Consider the following 11,590-nt stretch of genomic DNA (forward strand, 5'->3'; position numbering starts at 1 on the left):
ATGAAGGGGGAGGTTTCTGGGACCCAGCCAAACTGGGGACCCATGGAGGTCAGCAAAACCAGGGTCCATTGTGAAGTTCAGCTGTGAAAACTGTATTTTATATTTGACCTGAATAATAACCACTCCTATTAAAGACACAAATAACTTTATTTATTCATCTGGCCTTCTTTAGATGAAAATAACTTTTGTCAAAAACATAATTACAGTGGAATAAAAAACTCAAAATTTGATTAATGTCAAAAAATGGTGGAAAAGGTGGTGAAATTAGATTTTTAAAGAACATAAATGTGTTAAAGTGGCAAAAACGGGCACAAAAAGAGGATTAAAAAGTAGCTGAAATGGCTTTAAAGTGCAAAATATTGGTGGAAATGGGGTGGAATGGAATGACAATGGATAAACTGGCAAAGATTAACATATGTTAAAGAGGTATAAAAGTGGTTGACAGAGGCAAAAACAGGCAGAAAGTGACAAGAATTGGTTTAGAAGTGGAAAAAACAGGCAGAAAAAGGTGATGGGAAGGGTTTATAATGAACAAAAATTGGTTTTAAGTGGCAAAAATGTGCTACAGTTGGTGTTAAAAAGTAATGAAAAAGGGTTAGTATTTGGTAAAATTAGCGTAAAGTGGCAACGGTGTAATTTAAAAATATTCTTAGTTTTTTTGAAGTATCGGGTGACCCCCCTCTCAGTGCCCGTGACCCCCAAGGTTGAGAACCACATAGGGAACATTCAACAGTTATTTACTCTCCAGATAAACTGTATAGTTTCTAAGTACAAGTACATTTTCTTGATTAGATTACACTTTTTTTTGACTGGGGCTTTTTGGTAAATTCTGAGTGACTTAATCCAAACCTTTACAAACATAAACCTTCTCTCTACATTAATATTCATCATCATGTTTATATACAACTAAAAATGTAACAAATCACATGTAATCATATTGCTGTTGTTGTGAATTTCTTATGTTGTGTATTTGGAATTATTTTATGTATATTTTTATCACTATTTTCACACAGATATTTGTATTTTGTCAGCAGCTGTGAGCATGGGCCCTGCTGCCGTGGCTGTCTGCTTCAAGAATCGCCATGACGTGTTTGACTGATCCGATAAAATCAGTCAAATTTGGAGTGAGCCCTAGAAACTTGGAAGTGGTAGAGGAAAAAGTCAAAGTAACATCTAGCACAGATAGAGACATCTTTCCTTGAGGTAGCATAATGAGCCCTTGACCCCAGACAAAAACACAGACTTTAAATTAAATCGCGCTATCTTTATTGACACTTAACCAAGGATTCAGCCACTTCGAGGCTGAGCGGTCATAGATGTGTGTGGTGGATGGTGAGGGGAAGGAGTTTTCCATCTGAGGGCAGACAGGGCCAAGTTTTGGATGGTGATAGTCCATATGACGCGCTGTTGCTCATTCATCCAGCCTTTTCAAGTACAGACCCTCTCCTCTGAAGGACTTCATCTTGACACTGCAGTCAAACTTTAACTCAGTGCCAATGTGGAAGTCCATCATGGCCTTAACCCTCGGATCCTACCATTTTGAGGACATTCATCATTTTTATCATCACTTTTTTGAGTTGATAGTCAAATTTCTATAGATTGAGGCATCAAATTTGGCAAAAGTTATTATTTTTCTTCATATTAAAAAACAAACAAACAAAAAAAAAAAGTGTTGCCTTTAGAACTCGATTGATGCAAAATAGCTCCTTCCATCCTTGTTTGTCCAAAATCAGACACATAGACTTCCATTAAAAACACGTTTTTTTGAATGTGTGTCTATGGCACCAAAACAACTTATAGCAACTGTTTCTTTGCAGTCACTCGATCACCAGGGATCTAAATTTCACCATTCCTCAGTGATCCAGCAGATGGGGCCAGCTCATCATTTTAACCCCTTCAGCAACGCACACATGGTTTACCTTCCATGGACCCAGATTATTTGAAGCGCTATTTCACCCACTGAACATCATCAGAATTAAATGAAACAATTCATGCCATTAGATATGGATGTCTGAGAGTGGGCTACATGTGTAAGGAAAAGTTTGTGAGCTCCTACGTGTGTGCTCGGGTGTGAATCTGCATCTATTTTCCCATGCCATAAATGGAGAGTTTACAGTCGAAAATGCTACTTCTGAGTTCTGCAGTCTGGGACTAAGAAAGGGGGACATTTGGACAATTTCAACTTTGCCCTCACTTCATAGCAAGTGGGTGGACTTTCATGAGGATGCACAGGTCCTTTCGATCAATAGGTAAGAACATATCATATCTCAAATATGCATTGTGGTCAGATTTTGGTTAGAGGTGGAAATGCGCATGTTTGTGATTCATATCCTACATATATCCTCTGATTTTTATGCCTGTACATAAAATAAACCTAACATGATCAAATGCATTCGCTCGCATATGATTTGGTAGAGGAGGAGGCTTGAGAAAAGGAGGGTAAAACTGGCGTGTTTTACGCATCGATAGACTCATCTGTTTAGCATGGACGCTATCTCACTGAATCCAAGTCATAGGCATAGTGTACAATAACTGGAATAAAAAGGGTGTAACATTGATTTTTTTTTTTTTTTTTGTGGTCAGGGTTGGAGTTGTTGAAGAGATCTGAAGCAGTGAAAGTTGAAGCATGTCTGTTTTCTGGACAAACAAGGACAGATGGAGCTAAAAATTACAAGGGAGCGAGGGTTAAAGAGGATGACGTGTCTGTCCTCATCACCACATGGACAGGCTTGAGGTTGGGTCTTTTGGAGGAATGATTGATCTTTCTCCCCGCGTGTCCTTGTCTGGATGGCAGTCACTGCAGTCTGCCTAGGCATCAATGCAGAGGTCCCTCTGCCCATCCTTGAAGAAGAACAGGTTCCCAGCTTGGTCCATGATCTCCATCTTGTCTCTGCCTTCTGCTCCCGTGATCACCTTCCCATGGTAGTCACAGACAATCTCTCCCTTTGCAAAGTTGCAGCCTGCCATCACACCTGGAATCAAAATGACAAGTTTAGAGACAGAGTAAAAGAACTTCGCCACAGTCTGACTCCTCAGTAGAGATTTCCTTGTCCTATTGGTAATACTTTGAGGAGGATTTTTTCTTACCTTGATCTTTTTCACCTCCAAAGTCTCTCACACTGAGGCCTTTCCATTTTTGGGCAGTCACTCGGCGTTTCAGCCCGTTGTCCGTCTGTAACAGCCATTGGAGGCTTCCAACTTTGGAGCGCTTCTTCAGCCCTCAGGCAGTTGGTCACCTTTGCCAACGTTGGTTTCTAACCAAAGTGCGCTGCAGACAGGAAGAATAAACAGGGTCAATCATGCAACACAGAGTCTTTGATCCCATGCATTGTTCACTAACAGCCTGCCAGTGGAGTAAATTTGCATTCCTATGGAAATGTACGCAGGTTGTACTGCTGATACTGCCACTTGTCATAGAAGGACTCATTGCTGAATCCCTGTTCAACCCTCTTCCTCTTGCTCGGGATGTGCTCTGCAGGGTGACGGGGTAGGTGGTCACAAAGTCCTCATAGGTATCCCCGGCTGAGGTTGTAGGGTTGGTGCTGGAGGTGGCGAGGTGGAAGGCGAGATGCTGTAACACAATGACATCCTTGGTTAATGACTTTCAGATGGAATTGGTCAGTGTCATGTGACTATCAGATAAAGAGACCTACCTTCCCAGCGTGCCCAAGATGGCAGCAGTGGCTACGACCTGCTCTGGCTGGCCCATTCGGCAGTGCTGGGGCAGGTAGTGAGTGACGCTCTCCTGCTGCTCAGCCGAGGAGCTCGTTGCAGCCTCCATCTCCAAGGCCCTCCTGACGATCTGGCTGGGTCTTGTAACTGCAAGAATAGCAGCCAATCACATCAACTTTCAGCACATGAAGAGGATATGTACTTACTACTCTTGAAAGCAGCTAAGATCATTGCTGACCTTGCCCACTCCTGTGCCTCGGGAGGAAACAAAAACCTTTGACAGTCTTCCTCCTCCATCACTGTACTCCTGATCTTCTTGTAGTAGGCCTGAAACCACTATAGGAACAAAGAACACATGGGTGTTAAACAGTGTAATACAAACACTCTGGATCAGACTAATCTGGCTGCTCAGTAACTTACTGCTTCCTCCTCGTCCACCAGTGCCAAGTAGGCCAGCTGAGAGGTAGCGGTCTTGTGCTCCGCGACAGCCACAACGACCCTGTTATCCACCTTGTCTGATGCCCCACTCATTCACCTGAAAACCAATGTCAAGGAAATCTAAGTTAATGATGAAATTATACACATATGACCATCTAAACTATGAGACAACAGTTCAAGGGTTTAATGTCAGAGTGGAGCTCAAAACTTCAAACTTACAGTCATGCCCTTCATGACTCCCGGGCTCTGGAAATGTTTCAGCACCAGCAGGGCTTGCAGGTAGTACCGGAAGAACGTCTTCTCCTGGCTGGACAGGGGAGTGTGGCAAAGCAGTTTCCCAAATGAATTCAGGAGGTCTGCTTTGGCCACCCAGAGACCCTCCTGGCACTGGTAGACTGTGGGTATACCAGCCACAAACCGTTCGTATCTGTTAGAAAGAAACACAGGTGTTACTTCAAAAGCACACTCAGGATGCTGGGACTGAATCAGCACACTGAGAAAAAAATGGCATACCTCTTCTTTACAAGACCCTGGGTGTGAACCTTGGACACCGGCTTCCGCAGGGCTGCGAGCATGTCGAGGAAGGCCTGGCACCTGTTCCTTCCCTCCTGGTCCACAAGATCCAGCCTCGTCTTCAGGTACTGGACAAACCTGATGAGGCTCTTGATGTTGCATAGCAGTGATGCAGGCTGCAGGCCACAGGCCTCCAGTGAGGCGAAGAAGTTCCTCGTTTCCATGGACTTAGTGAGGAAGTCTGTAGTGGGCTCATCCCCGCTGTCCTGCACAAACCTGAGGAAACGGTTGACATTGTTGACCTATGAGGAGAGACAGAGTGACATTTTAGTATTTACATCACAAAAACACATAAAACAGATACACATGGATATAAATGATCTGTGGATTCCTATGTAGGGCCGTGTTGTGCATGGTTTGGAAACCTGAACTTGTCCAGTAAGAAAAGGCTATTCTAGATTGTCCTAATCATCCACTTCAGAGCGAGTTTGAGCTTTTACCCTCAGGCTGTCGTCTTAGGGCTCCTATGAGGAGGACTCAAAGACTCCAGGTCTCATTTATTCCCAGTGCAATTTATTTACTTAATGGCAATTAACCCTTAGGTTGCTCCTGTTCTTCTTGCACTATTATTGCTCATTTGCACATCCACACATTGCACTTTTTGCATAACTTGGTAGTAATTTTCCATTTTTGGTATGAGCTCTGGACTCAACTTTTGTTAGTGATTTTGTGTATGTGCATGGTGTTTCTTATATTGTGTTGTTTTTTATTATGTCTGATGTCACTGTGTACCTTGTCTTTTGCGTGCACCTGCTGCAACATTAATTTCCCTTCATGGCACAATAAAGAGATTCTGGTTCTGGATTTACGTGACGGGGCTGACCTCCACCCCTCTGGTAGAGACGTGGCAGACTACCTACAGAGACTTTACAGTATTTACTGACTTTCCTATTCTTTAACAACTCAAAACTTTCCATTCAGCCCCACAATTCAGAACTCTCTGACTGATTTCTCAGTCATGACTTGTTTTGAACGTCTGCGATTCTAAACCTGAGTGAGTAAACAAGCAGCTCCTCTCTGTTTTTGGTTCATGTTTTTCCAGAGCTGTGCATACAGACGCGTCTCAGTTCTCTCAGACTCACAAAACAAAGATTAATCATGTCTGTTTTAAAAAAGAATTGACTCTGCATCCCCTTCCACTTATTTTTCATTAAGTCTCAGGATATAGGAGCCTGCTCTTTATTAGTACTGCAATCATGGACCCTGGAAGTGGTAAACAAATGATGAGGGGCCTAAATTAGAACACACACTCCGTGCATGCACTGCAGATCTTTAACTGGCTGTATCTCAGCAGGCGTTCAGCTCTGTGGTCAGTAAACCTGCTGAAATTCACATCCTAGATGGAATACTGTGCATTTCAGCACAATATAGCTGAATATTTGGCTCTGGCTGTAACACATACAGTGTGTTATTAGATAGTTTTTTAAATAAGTGGTCATTATTCATTATGTAATACTTTTCACACGTCCTGGAAAAGGACAGCAAATACAAAGAAAAGGCAGGTACAGGTACATCTCAGTAAATTGCATTATCATTAAAGAGATGATTTTTCAGTCATTCAGAAAGGTAAACTCATATATTTTAGCGGTTCATTAGACACATACTGATATATTTCAAGTGTTTATTTTGGGATTTTGATGATTATAGCTTACAGCTAATGAAAACAGAAAATTCAGAATCCTAGAAAATTGGATTATTGTGGAAAAAGTTGAATATTGGAGACTCATGATGTCACACTCTGATCAGCTGATTAACTCCAAACACCTGCACAGGTGTCCTGAGCTTTAAAGACCCTGTAAAGTGAAAATAAATCTGTATTTAGGTTTGTCGTATGACAGGTCACTGTGCTATGAACCTCCAGGTCAAGTTTCAGTCAAATAAAACATCTCGTAGTTAAGAAAATTAAGCTTCACAATCATTAAAATGAGGCAGTATAATCTGCTCCTGAGTGGGCGTGTCTGTTAAATGAGCTGAAGCCACGCCCACTCAGGAGAAATACAGTCCTCTCAGATTTTCAAAAATGTGTCCATAGACCACTGTGGCTGATAGATTGGGTAAATTTGCCCCTTTTCACCTTTTTGTCAATTTAAGCTACCTTTCATTATTTCATAATAACTTTTTTTGATTTTTCGGATTTTTCGGATTTTTTTGGTCATTTTGCGACATCTCTTTGCCACTTTTTCCCAAATTTAGCCACTTTTATCCAATTTTTTGTCCTTTTTTTTAACCATTTTTTTCCACATTTTGCCCATTTAAACTACCCTTTGCCATTACATACCACTTGTTTCCTCCTTTTTGCCCATTTTTGCCACTCTTTACTGCTTTTAGTCCATTTAAGTCACTTTCCTAATTCTTTTGTCACTTCTCACAAAGTTTTGCTACTTTCTGACCATTTTTCCACTTCTTTTTCCCATTTTCACCCCTGTTTTGCTGCATTTTGACCATTGTCCCACCTTTAACCAATGTTTATTGCTACTTTAACCCATTTTTGCCACTTTCACCTCTTAGATTGTGGCTCTTGTGAAGGTATTTTCAACAATTTGGCTGTTTTGTTGAGTAACACTGCTCTATAGCATAGTCGCTATAGTAACTTTAAGTTTATCCATTTTGCTCCATGAACAGCAGAGTTTGGAGTTTGAAAACCACTGATATAGAGGATGATTTTAAGGACTTTAAAGGGATCTGTAGGTTAGATGATTGATATGAGGGGTCTAAACATCAGTACTTCTTTTTCTACAGTTTATTGACCTATCATGTTAATGAAGGATACCAAAATCATAATTGTGAAGGACCTTGTGTCTCCTGCAAAACGTGAATCTGATTCTGGGCGTCCTGCTGGTACTCGTAATTGACATTTCTCTTTTTCATTCACTAATTCAGCACTTTTCTGTAATTCCTTAAGCTGTAAGTATTAAAATAAATAATAGGAACCATTGGAATTTGGAGAGACAGCAGAAAACTCTCAATCTTGCAATTTCAGACTTTTCTACAAGCTGCCTCTACTCCCCAGTTCTGGAGTTTGTTCAGGATTTCTGTATCACCAATGTATACTGGGAGGTTTGGAACGAAACGGTCACTTCATTCCTAGAAATGTCTTATGCTGGCACCGTTGTGTTTTTAATTTTGAGTCCATGAAGAAATTTCTGTTTGCCTTCTTCTCCAGCCAGCGTAATCTCTTATCCTTTTTCCTCTCAGGGTCTACAGCCCTCCACTCTCCCACACCCCTTCTGAATTTACTGCAGCTGCTTAGCTTCCAAGATCTGGCGTGCCCAGGGTGGGATGGCCGTAAGTGAGAGCTGGATGCACAGGTGAGCCATTTAAAGATCTGGCAGTCAGTGTCAAAAATGTGGTGGGGCTGATGCCAACATATTTTGGACATGGACACAGGATACATTTTTCTATCTTATTTTGAAATTTAAGGGTTAATGTTCAGGACAGCCATCTCACAGTACAATGTACCAAAGAAATGAGTTTTATATTAATGTAGACTGCCTATGAAAGTACCCCCTTGGATGTTTTCGTCTTTTTTTATTTTATAAGTCAATTATGGTCAATATGATTTTACTTTTTGTTAATTTACAAAAAAAAAAAAAACCCTCTTCAATGTCAACGTTGAAATAGTTTTCTACAAAGCAATGTTGAATAGTTATTTGTAATGCAAAAGAAGTGACTGCATAAATATTCGCCCCCTTCTAGTCAGTATTTAGTAAATTCACCTTTGGCTGCAACAGCTCTGAGTCTGTGTGGAAAGATCTCAGTCAGGCTCATACATCTGGAAGCTGCAATTTTACTCCACCCTTCTTTGCTAAACTGCTCAAGCTCTGTCAGGTTGCACAGGGATCAGGTGTGAACAGCCCTTTTCAAATCCAGGCACAATTTCTTAAATGGCTTCAGGTCTAGGCTTTGACTCGGCCACTCCAGAGCATTCCCCTTGTCTTTAAACCATTTCTGCGTAGCTTTCCATATTTTGCCGCATTCATTTTACCCTCTACCTTTACAAGCCTTCCAGGGCCGGCTGCTGAGAAGCATCCCCACAGAATGATGCTGCCACCACCGTGCTTCTCAGTGGGGATGGTGTGTTTGTGGTGATGAGCAGAGTTTGGCGTCTTGTCTAATGGATACAAAGCTCCATTTTGGTCTCATCAGACCAAAGAGCTTTCTTCCACTTGACCATGGAGTCTCCCATGTGCCTCTATCTTGACAAGATGCCAAAAAGCATCCCCACAGCATGATGCTGCCACCACTGCGTTTCACTGTGGAGATTGTATTTTTGTGATGTGCAGTGTCCTCCGAACATAGCGATCTGTCTGACAGACAAAAAGCACCATCTCTTCCTCTTGCCCATGGAGTTTCCCACATGCATTTTGGTGAACTCAGTCCAGATTGAATCTGGGTTTTCTTCAACAGTGTCTTTCTCTTTGCCACTCTCCCATAAAGCTCTGACTGGTGAAGAACCCGGCCAACAGTTGTTGTCTGCAGAGTCTCTCCCATCTCACCTGCTGAAGCTTGGAACTCCTCCAGAGTAGTCATAGGTGTCTTGGTGTCCTCTCTCACTAGTCTCCTTCTTGCATGCCCAATCAGTTTATAAGGACGGTCTGATCTAGGCAGATTTACACGTGACATATTCCTTCATGTCTTCATGATGGATTTAACTGAACTCTGGGGGATGTTCAGACACTTGGAATTTTTTTTGTATCCATTCCCTTTCATTTTTCAATAACCTTTTCTCTAAGTTGCGTGGAATGTTCTTTTGTCTTCATGGTGTAATGGTAGCCAGGAATACTGATTAACCAGTGACTGGACCTTCCTAACACAGTCACTTTAAAGGAGTGAATATTTATGCAGTCACTTATTTTGTTACATGTTTTTATTTAATTGACATTATGATGTAGAAATCTATTTTCACTTTGACATTAATGAGATTTTTTGTCAAAAGCCCAATTATATCGATCATTATTCAATTATAAAAATACTAAAAGGGTTAAACATCCATGGGGACTAAAGTGGGGTTTGAAAGCTGCAGTGTGGTGTGATGCTTTCTTGATGTCACAGTCACAGACATGTTGAAAAACTTTAATCGTTGTCAAAGTGAGCATGGTGAGTCCAGAGTGGCTGCTGAGAGTCTGCCGTTTGATACGTATATACAAAGATCACAACCATGTCTGACGTACAGAGGCCGCTCTAACACACAGTAACTGAATCAGAGGCTACAAACTCAAGTCTGACTTCTGTTCATCACTATCACAATGCATCATTATTCTCTTACCTCATAAAGGGAAACTCCACTCAGTTTGGGAAACCAAAGCATGACCGGTAACGGGTAGGTTTACCTGAATAACTAATGTCACAGTTTGCCTTTAGAGATTTCAGACTAAAACTGAGCAAAGTATGAAAAAGATCTGTGCTAGTATAATGAGGGCAGTGTATGTGAACAGAGGCTGCACCTATACCAAGCTTAAGTACTCATAAAACACTGCTGATACTGTACTGGAGATAATTAACAGCATAATGACGGTCTCTAATTCTCTGAGCAGATCAGTAAAGCTGGATCCATGTCTGCAGTGTGCAAGGATTTAAACAAAAACAAGGATGAAAAAAGAGCAGACTATGCACTGCTAAACTGTCAAGAGGAGGGTGAAAGTCATTAACTTTAACCATAATAATATTTAATAGAGATATTGTACTTTCTCAGCATGCAAATGTAAAAATTGGTATCAGTGCATCCTTTTAAGTTGTGTATTCAACTGCCTCCAATCCAAGCCATGCTTCCAACTTAAGCAAATAACAGCTTTTTTTGGACCATACTGCTTTCTGGGCTCTTGACTAGAAAAGTATGTACTTTTTGTGCACTCGAAAAGCTTGATCAAGATCGGAGCTTTAAGAGTTTCCTCATAGAAGAGCTAATTCACAGTAACAGGGATTGTCAGAAACCAAAGTAAAAGCACGCATGGACTCTTAAACTGAGTGGGATTTCTCTGGCAGCGAAATAAAAACAACTATTCAAGAATTAGCATACACGTGTGGCACACTGCATCAATCTGTGGTTAACATGTGAATGGTATAACCAAGGCATTTACCACAAACAGTAAAGAAAGCGGCATGAAATGGTTTGAGACACATCCCATAACATTAAAACTCATTTTTAACACATTGTGCATAACTTTAACATCAGACAAACACTCACCCCGCCTTTTAAAACCCCCTCTGCCACTATAAAAACAAACTAAAGTCTCAGACTCCCACATTGCCATGGTCTATGGTCGATCATAGTTAACAGAAACTCTAAATCCAGATCAGGACCTGCATGCCCGTGTAACTGTAGATAAATAATGCAGCCTTGTGTCATCACAGTCCCATCATTGCATTCAGTCTCAGGAGAAACTTTGTGACACATAGCGAGTCGAGGCATGTTGTGATGCATCCATGAAATAAATCCTCAGCCTTAGGTCTGAATTGTCTGATTCCCAAGACGACCTCTGATGATTTACACGTTTCCCCCACCTGGAAAGTTCAAAACCCATAAAAAATTAAAAGGAAACAAAAAACAAAAAAAATCGAAAATACAATCACAGTGCAATAAAACTGAGAAGATTCATCCAAAACAGTTTCATCATCCACTCAACTGTGTTTGCCTCCACTCCTTTCTCCACTCAGTATGGAAGCCCATAAGTGCCACTTAAAAGAGCAAAATGTGGAAGTTAGGCAATTAAGAAAAAACATATATGTTCTAAGTCATAATTATGAAATAAAGTCTAAATTATGAGATAAAAAGTAATAACTTCAACTTATCCGATAATTCTGATATTTTATCTGATAATTCTAACAATCTCATGATTATGATTTTTTATCTCATAATTTCAACTTTTTATCTCATGATTTTAACTTTTCATCTCATGATTTTAACTTT

General features: G+C 40.9%; 1 long non-coding RNA gene across 1 annotated transcript; it reads right to left on the reverse strand.

Annotated features, from left to right (window-relative positions):
• Window positions 1-2,585: 2,585 nt before the first annotated feature.
• Window positions 2,586-4,919, reverse strand: LOC121520688. The gene is made up of 7 exons (XR_005992794.1): window positions 4,624-4,919; window positions 4,330-4,537; window positions 4,093-4,207; window positions 3,911-4,008; window positions 3,654-3,819; window positions 3,088-3,571; window positions 2,586-2,972 (listed from the first exon to the last, which is right to left on the reverse strand). It is a non-coding gene; the product is annotated as an uncharacterized LOC121520688 (long non-coding RNA).
• Between the last annotated feature and the right edge of the window lie 6,671 nt (window positions 4,920-11,590).

This window comes from Cheilinus undulatus, linkage group 13 (assembly GCF_018320785.1).
Source record: "Cheilinus undulatus linkage group 13, ASM1832078v1, whole genome shotgun sequence".
In the NCBI taxonomy this organism is placed as follows: Eukaryota; Metazoa; Chordata; class Actinopteri; order Labriformes; family Labridae; genus Cheilinus; species Cheilinus undulatus.